Below are 9,605 nucleotides of genomic sequence, written 5' to 3' on the forward strand. Positions count from 1 at the left end.
CCTGGCCCCTGTACCACCCTGGGGCACAGGACTGCAACACGCCACCCCCTTCAGCACCTACCCCACAGCATAATTATTCAGCTGTACAGAGCCTCATGCAACATTCCCAAGTGCTCCCAAAGCCTTCTGAGACCTCCAGAGTGCCATTAAACAGTACTTTGGTTTTCTAACAAAAACCAGAAGTACTGTTTAAGGGCACCCCATGTGCCGCAGAAAGCTTTCAGAGTGCCCGAGGACGCGGCACGGGGCTTCACTTGCCTGCAGAACGGCTTCTGAGGGCAAGCAGAGGCAGCAGCGACGGCACAGCAGGAGCGGTGGTGCTGCCCCCTCAGGGCCCACAGGTGTGGCTCCCCTCCCAGGACTACCACTGTCACTGTGCCTCAGAAAACCTCCCAGCCTCCTTTTTGGGCTTGCAATTTGCGTTGAGTCAAACCCACTGATTGCAAACCTGTGAATGATGACGGCTGACCCTGTTTAATAACTCGCTACATTACCTACACAGAGGAGCCTGTATGAGTAATCATTTCAACAGATAGTACGCATGGGAAATTCTTCCTAAACCCTACAGTTCTGAGATCTGATGGTTTGTGTTATGTGTATTTTCCTGCCATGACATGCTATTCCGGACCAATGAGGAGCAGGAAGGAAAATCAGCTTTCACAGAATGCCAGATTGATATTGGGTGGGGTGGGGGGGGAACCTGACAAAGATTATCTCAAGCACCAGCCCTGATCTTGGCCTGCAGCCAGACTTTTAACCTTCTGAACCTAATAAAAGTACATTGAAATCCCTAATCACAATGCAGCTCTCCGTTTCCAACTCCAGGAGATAGCAGCTTGGCTGCCGATTGTGAACAGGAACAGAAACTTAGGCATACTGTATTAGGAAAAAATATCCAAAGAAGATATTATTAGCTACGAGCAGAATTGGACAGTGCAGTACTTTCATATAAAACCAAAACGGTCTTTTCTGTTGCTCTCTTGCTGAGTGTGTTGTTTGGTTCTTCAGGCCTTAGGAAATGTGGCCTCTTGTCTCTGCCAAAAATCTTCCTCCAGCTGTTTCCGAATGTCACCTTACAGCCAGAACCACAGACTGTTACAATCTCCTAGGGATGGGTAACAAAAAAAAAGAAGATGGCCCAAATTAACCGTGTAGCGACTCCGGCTTGCCATGTCCCAAAGTCAGAAGGCTCAGCTTCCGGGGTAATTACTATCCTGGGCTCAAACAAAGAGAGGCAGGAAAGTTATAACAAGAAGGCAGAGCTTCTGCCTGCCTGCCAGGCAGACAATCTAAGCGGGTCAATTTCAAAACAAACATGATATTCTGGGGGAGAGGAGTTCTTTGATGAAAGACTTCTAAGGATTTTCTGTTTGACTGGTCCTCCTGATGAGCCCTGTGCATCTTACAATGACCTCCTCAAAGGACGGACCTTCGAAGGGGGTATGGAAAAAGTAAAAAGACATCCTTTTCAACTGAGGAGGCATGATTGACTTAGATGAATAAGAAAGGAGGCCCTCTGAAGTGAGGCTGTCTTGAGATCAAGTTGTTTTCTGGGTCAGTTGCAATGCAAACTGGTGTTTGGCGCTATATTGGAGAGCTAGAAAGGCCTGCGGTTTGGAGCACGCATTGCAACGGGAGAAGTGGATGGGAACACCATGTGATGCCTGGCTGGGCTGCCATTTGCACTGGAGTCGCTGGGAGGCAAAGGAGGACTTATTGCATACATGTCCCACACCAGAGCTTACCAGAAGCTTATGGTGAGCTACTGAGGGCTACAAGATAATGGACTTTGCACTGGTCATGTAGGGCTCTACTTTGTGGATGTTAACAGTGCTCTTGCTTCCCATTAAGTACGGAACAAAATACCAGGGTAAGCCCAAGACTTTCTGGTGTCTAAGGCAGTGTGCCAAATGCTGCCCCTTTCTTACCTGGTAACATACCAGTCTCTCCTCTTCCACACTCTGGATTGGAAAAAGGACAGGGCAGAAGAATGGGCTCTGATGCTCTAGTCCACCACTCTCCTTTCTTCCACCGCTTTCTCTTCTGTCCCACCCCTTCTGTCTCTTCTGTCTCTTTCTTTTCGATTCCAGGGAGAGGAAGGATGGAAAGGAGGAGTGGATGGTCGGTCACTGTGAGTTAATATCATAACATAATCTGTGGAACTCCTTGCCACATGATGCGGTGATGGCACCTGGTTTAGATGCCTTTAAAAGGGAATTGGACAGATTGATGGAGGAGAAGTCCATTCACAGATTTCAAGCTATGATGGGTATATGCCACCACCTGGTTTTGGAAGTAAGCTACCCCAGAATGCCAGATGCAAGGGAGTGGCAGCAAGATGAAGGTATCTTGTCTTGTGTGTCCCCAGAAGCTTCTGGTGAGCCACTGTGAGATACAGAAAGCTGGACTAAATGGGCCTTTGGCCTGATCTAGCAGAGCTCATCTTAAGTGAGTGATTTCAGCCTGGTTTCCTTTCTGTTCTTTTAGAATCTCCATAGTCCATTGGAGCATCGAAAATGTAAAAACCAAGGATGCACACTGAGGACCTGTTAGCTCTTATGGAAGAACTAAGCAGTGTTAGACAACCTATAGTATACTATCTTCTTTAAGAACATAAAAAGTGCTGCAGATTACACAAACCCAGATGGAGATGTGGGAGAGACATGAATGAAATGGGGAGGAATCAATGCACCCCATATCCTAAACATTCCTTAATGACAGACACACCCCAAATGTTGGCAAAACACCAATAACAGAGCTTGTGTAGGAATTTTTTTTCTTAAAGGTAGGAAACAGAGCAGAGGGTAAAAGTACCAGCAAATCTCAGCTCCTGCCCACCTCCTTCACCTCATGATTCGCTGGATCGAGCCCTGCTGGATCATTCCTTCTGGGTGAAATGTCCCTCAAAACACCAGACTACGCAGACAACTTCAGTCATGTGATTGCAACATAAACCTGTCTTTTCCCAAAGGAACCCAATGACACTGTGTCATTCATAGTCAAGAGAAGAAAATTAGGAACTGGCCATCGACAATGGTTCTTGATGTACAAAGGCCTGAGGCACAAGAGTCCTGGATTTATGGACCTAAAGATCTCCCCCCACTCTTGATATCAAGCAGAAACCTTTGGAGCTGAATGTCAGGGCACTTAAGAGTTGACAGATCCATTTGTCAAAGATAAACCACCAGCTGCAGAGGTTAATGTCCAAAATGAAGACAAGAGAGTTACAGAAGACTTGGGCTCCCATGTCTCTCTGATGTCTCCTCTATAGGAGATTGAGATACAGATGATTAGGAAGATGAAAAGGGCATGGGTCTTATTCTGCTTCATCTCTGTGTGTTACTGGCATGAGTCTAGTGGCCCAACCCTCTGGAGTCAATGCTTTGCAAACCAGGTGCCACAGAAGGGGCTGAATGCAGCCCTAGGTAACAAAGCATGCGCTGACATCTTTCCAAGTCATTGTGTGGCTAACAAGCCCTTTTAATGTGTGTGGCTTTGGAAAACATCCCCTGATCCCTCCGAATTAGAATAACTCTTTTTGCCTGACATTTAATGCATCATAAATGTGCAGAGCTGGATGGGAATAGTAATTCAATTTAATAGTACAGTATTAGGCATCGCAAAGACAAAAGCCATCAGTTTTCCCCTGGGAACAAGTCAAGAAATGTACTTTGCAGGGCTTCTGTCAATCGCTTTCACGATATCAGGAATAAATCCTTATTTGGGGAGGGGAGAGATGACAGCCTCCTCCCCCCACATTCCATTTAGGAATCCCCTTCAGAGCCATTGGGAGGATTTGTATTTTAATGCGGTGGCTCAGCAGTATGGTTAATGCTGATTTTTTCTCTCTCTCTCTCCTCTCCTTTGTACATAAATGCCAGGCACAAGTCTCAAGACCTCAAGAGAGCCATTAGATGTCTAATGAGTGATATCCGCAGTAACTTCCCTGTACAAGAAAGTCGCATCTGATACTGAATGTGCTGACATATTCCTTCATGTTTTCCCTCCTTCTAGCAGCCCAGTCCCAACTTAACTGCCCGTGCCATAATGCAGTGGTGCCAAAACAGCTGGCACTGTATCCAGTACAGGCAACAAGGCTGCTGGAGGTCCCCTTACCCTGGGGTAAGCCCCAGCAGCTGCTATGAGGCTACTCGGTCCTCAAAATTGCTGGTACAGGAACATGCAGCCCCATGTCAGTGAATCAGGCTTGGGAGGGGGGAAGGATCTGGTGGCAGCCTCTGCTGCCCTCCTTGCCCACTTCCCAAACCCAGTCTGCCCACCCATGCCCCCGTTCCACCCCCCATTTTGCACCCATGCTGGAGTGTGATTGAAGTCATGGCACCAGCTTCCTCACGGAGAAGCCACTTGAATCAGCACCTAAGGTGGTTATGCTGTACCCCCAAAAGTAAAGCAAATCATGCAAAACTGATGCCATTTTTTTTTATTCAGCACCCCAAATATACCCAAGAGTAGGTTTAACTTTTATGACAGCAAAATATGTGTAGGTCTGTGTGATAGTAACCATTTGGTGTTATTGTAAGGACTGATGGACTTGTGTTGAACCAAGTCAGGCCAGGAGTTCTTCACTGTCCTTTCAGAAGATGAATTGAATCTGGGACCTTCTGCCTGTAAGACATGAGCTCTACCATTTTGCTATGGACCTTAACTAGATGGCCTAGTCTTATCCAGAGGCTAAGGGAAACACACCTGTGCAGTTGTACTCATGAGAACTTGAAAACTTCCTTGTTTAACTTTCTGAAAGGAGGCTGCTAAAAGCCTTAGCACTTATTATTTAACAAGGAAGTTTTCAAGTTCTCATGAGTACAACTGCACAGGTGTGTTTCTCCTAGTCTTTAGTTTAGAGAGTGACTTTGACTCTGATCATGCATTCTTGCAGGGGGAAAAAAAGACAGGTCAGTAGCAAAATGATAGAGCTCATGTCTTACAGGCAGAAGATTCAGTTCTTAAAGCTACCCCCCCCCCCTTCCAGCTCCCTGTCTTCCAAGTAGCCAGTGAACAGCTTCTGATCACAGAGGCAGCATTCTTACACATTGTGGCTAATTAATAGCCCTTTATAGATTTATAAGCTCCCCAAATTTGCCTAACCTGTAAAAAAAATCCTGCTAAACCAGGGCCCATTGCTACGACCTCCTAAATCCTGAGCAGGACATTCTGTTTTCCCTGATTAGGATGGCAGGGAGGCGAAGTCATTTGCTTTCCTCCAATGCAGCTGCAAGTCAAAGATAGTGAGAAGCAAGGCACAGTACTGGGTATCTTTCTCCTCTCCTGTGCTTTACACCTAGTTTGGAAAGAAGTGGGGTGACATATACAATGTACCAAAGGGTTTCTATAATTTTCAGGGTTTTGTTTTTTTTTCTCCTACACTGGGGTTTTGATAAGTTGAAAGGTTCTCCTTCTGTTTTGGCAGACATATGAAAGCACAACACTTACTGCATTGGAAGGTAAATATTGATATTGAAGTCTATACTGGCGCTGTAGAGAGTAACTGAAAATTGGGATGTGCTGGTGGAAATAATACTTTGAAAAAGCATCCACAACTTTTTATTTGCTCTGGATTGTATTGACTGCTTGTGAACAGCTTCTCCCGGGGTTTCAACTTAAAAGGAGAGGAGCTTCAAAAAAGATCTGATGAAGGAATCCTGAGAAAAATCATACTGGAGAAATCCACTGCCTAACTGTGATGTGATATCACTGACTGTTTAATCATGGACATCAATGGAAGCTTTTTTCTGGGGTAAATTGCTGCTGGATTGTCCCCGTCCCCCCAATATACATTCATTGGGAACACTGCAGGAAGTATAGTTAAAAGTCCATGATCCCAAGGATGCTAGGGTTGCTGGCATCCTTCAGTCTTGAAAGACTATGGTATCGTGCTCTGAATGGTGGTTCTGGAACAGATTAGTCTCTCCAGTGCGTGAAGCCTGGGTAAAGTAGATATGGAGGATAGACCCATGCAGCAAATCCCCCCTCTCCACATCGCTGGAATGGTCCAATGGAAAGGCAGAAGCCAATAAGGTTGGTTCCAGCAGCGTCACAAGAGTTGCCAGAATGTGACTGTGTTCAGCCATGAACTGCCTCATGGACTTGGGACTCAGGGACTCAAGGATGCTAGAGTGGGAATGAAGAGAGGGTTGATGGTTTAAATCAAGGCTTGTTGTGACTTCTCCTTGTCTGAAATGGCTGTGATGGTCACTATCCCAACATTAATTTCATACACACAATGCTTGCTCAAAATGCTCCTACCTGTATCAGATATTAGGGAAAACAAGTGCATGCATATTACTGTTAAAGTATTTACAAATGTAGCTGGTGGGGCCGGGAGGAGTTTGACAAGAACACTTTTAATGAAAGTGTGCTCAGTCTTGCAATAATGCTTTTAATGAAACCCTGTGCCTATCATTGCAGAATAAATGCAAGCCCCGAAAGAATTAAATGTTCAAGAATGCGCAACTGCTATTCCATGAGGGTCCCCCTTTTTCAAAGAAATCATGTTTATATTGAACAGTATAACAAGATCTGAGTGGCAAATAGGGACAAATAGGCAATTCAACTAAGTTATTTTGCAGTGAAATGCTGAGCAGTGGTTAGAGTTGGGGGCTGGGACTTGCCAACCAGCTGGAGTACTCAAATGTCTGTCTCCTTTGCTGGCTGCATTCGTACCCAGGAAGCTGTAACACTTTAACCACAACGCAATCAGGGGTGTGTGTGTGTGTGTGTCTGCCTAGTAGCTAGTAGGCACCAGCAATAGATGGTACAAGTTAGAAGGATATGATACAAATTTGTGCTCATTAACTTGCATGAGTTAGGCTGCAATCCTGTTCACACTTACCTGGGAGTAAGCTCTATTAACTGTCATGGGACTTACCTCTTAGTAGACATGCATAGGATTGGGCTACTAGTCACTCTGACAGTAACGCTGCTCATGCAAAGATTACTCTTGTGTAATCTTAGCCAAACAGTCTATGCTAAGATGTAGTCTTCCTTCCAACTCAACTGCCCAACCTTCCATCCCTCACTGAGGTCACTGCCTTGGAAGGAAGAACATTGTGGGATTAGGTGCGCTTTTCATTGTCCCTCTCCCCTTCCTTGCTGTCTCCTACTGAACATGCAAGGGAGTGGCATCAGGCTGCAGGTATCTTTGTCTTATGTGCTCTCCAAGGCATCTGCTGGGCCACTGTGAGATGCAGGAAGCTGGACTGGATGGCCCTTTGGCATGATCCAGTCAGGCTCTTCTGATGTTCTTATGAGTTGCAGGTCTTGAAAAGACAAGGAAGTTTCCCTCTTCCCAATTCAGAAACTGAGTTTTGAATGATGGTATTGGGTGAGGAAGGAGATGACTGATATCCCAGGGAAAACCAAGTCAGTTCCTATCTGTGTCATTCCTTACAGGTTCTGCTTTGTGTCTTGGTCATGCTCAAGTGTGACAAGAGTAGGGTAGAGAGCCAGCAACAGATGTATGCATCTGCACATGTGATTGTGTGAGCATGCTTTCAGTGTTCACAAGTCACCATCCATAGGTCCTTTGTGTGCACAAAAGCTCTGCTGTGCACATGTGGAAGGAATTCCCTGTCAAATGCATGTCAATAAGTGTTGCATGGAGAGATACCTCTCCCTCCTTGTACCCTGTTTCTTCCTCCTTGTAACCTGTTACCCTTTGTGTTAACTTTCTTAGCTACTGTTTTGAGAAGGGGGAATATGTAGTTAGGTTTCCCCATAAACTCGGTATCAGGAGCTGTGATTCAAACACACACAGCTCCATTACACTCAAGAGCTTCTTCCAACTGGTGCTCAAATTATGGGGTGGTGGGAGGCCAGAGAGACCACACTCCCTCTGTACTGGTCTCCTTAGGTACTATTTTTATGAAGACCTCAGCGAAGCATCATTTGGCTTCCTTATAAAAGCAGTAGCAGTAACTGCAACCACATAAAGCTCTATTGCATGCACTGAATTACACAAGATACTGTTTTTCAAAGGCTCATGGAGGGGCATGCTTTTGCTAACATGCGGGGGGATCAGGAAGTGGGGCTTATGAATTTACTCAAGGTCCCCTTCCTTCCCCCCTGTAAAGTGTGCATTGCTCCCAGCATTGCAGTCTGTTGAGTATTTTTTCAGAAACCATATGGTAGCACTGAGACATAAAGGGAAGACCTCTTCTCCTGGACGCTTGGTGGGTGCCATCATCCATCCTCCCAGCAGCCAAGCCCCTGCTTCCCCCAAACACTAAAAACTTAATACTTGCTATGCACTATCAATCTTTCTGCAAAACACTTATGTCCCTTTTTGTTTGGCACTTCCAGAACTCAGCATTTGACAGCTTCTGAAAAGCTCCACTTTGCCCCTCCAAAGTCAAGACACCGGGAGCAACATTTGGGGAGGCGGTGGGGGGGGGGGGGGAGGAAGGCACAGGGTAGTATTTCATGAACTGAGTTCACCAGCATCAATTCATTATTGAAAGCGTGCGGCAAAAGGGGTGGGGGTCTCGCCTTTCACTCCTGGCTGCTATTGAATTGCTGGTACTCCCTGCAGTCTGCTCTAAGGATGAAGGCTGAAGGATGCTGGAGAGAAACACACAGAGAGATTATTTCTAAGCCCGTCCCACTTCCATCCCCCTCTTCTGTCAGGACCACACTGACAGCCCTCTAGGGAAGCACAGCTGAGAAAGGGAAAAGGCAGAATTGACTCTTTCCAGCTCTTTAGGAAGCCTCAGGGATGCCTCCCAGGGCTCAGAGAGGGTGGGCTTGAGCCCTCAAAAACTCATCTCCCTGACTGAGCAGGAGACCAGAGGCAGAGACTTCAAGGGGCACCTATTATTTCCATGGAATCAAAACTAAAATATGACTGTTATATGCTTCTTCACCACATAGGAACACTGATGCTTTTCCAGCATGCATTCTCTAAAGGCACGGGAGAGAGTCATCTGGACACAGCAGCCTGCATTTAGCGCAGTAAGTAACTTTGCAAAAGTTCATTCTGGTTGTCATCTGCATGCAGGACACTGACTAGCTAAAGGGAGAGAGAAATGCAAGGGGTCTTTCTGTGTCTCATAGTTTTGTTCCCTGGCCGGCACCCCCAAATTTGCAACTCTGAAAAGAAGGGGACGCAGATCCCTTTTTCCCCGCCTGAGCATGCACATACACAGACAGGCAGACAGGCAGTGCAATTAATTTTAATCTTGACTTTGTTCATGCTTCATCCTTCATTTATAACAGAGCATGTGTTTCACCTTGCTATAGTGTATGTCTGTTCGTATATGCATGAGGGGGTCTGTTCTCTGTGTACTTTTTTGTAAATGCCAACATTTGAAAAATTAATTAAAAATGCAGACCTACCTTATAAGGTTGTTGTAAGGGTTATGAGATCATGCATGTGAAGCTACATAAACCTAGGAGGCATAATTACTGTTACCAAAAAGCAAAAAAAGAGAATAGCTTATTGGTGGGGGGCAGCTTTGGAGGGAACATGTTACCGGCTTTCTGCTTCCTTCAGTGTTACCTCTGGTGCTCCTCAAAAAATTCACAGTGGGTCCATAACTCTGAAAGATCCTTAAAACTGCTTTTGCACCCATGGGTGAAAGGAGGAAGGA

The sequence above is a fragment of the Tiliqua scincoides genome, chromosome 9 (genome assembly GCF_035046505.1).
Source record: "Tiliqua scincoides isolate rTilSci1 chromosome 9, rTilSci1.hap2, whole genome shotgun sequence".
NCBI classification, from domain to species: Eukaryota; Metazoa; Chordata; class Lepidosauria; order Squamata; family Scincidae; genus Tiliqua; species Tiliqua scincoides.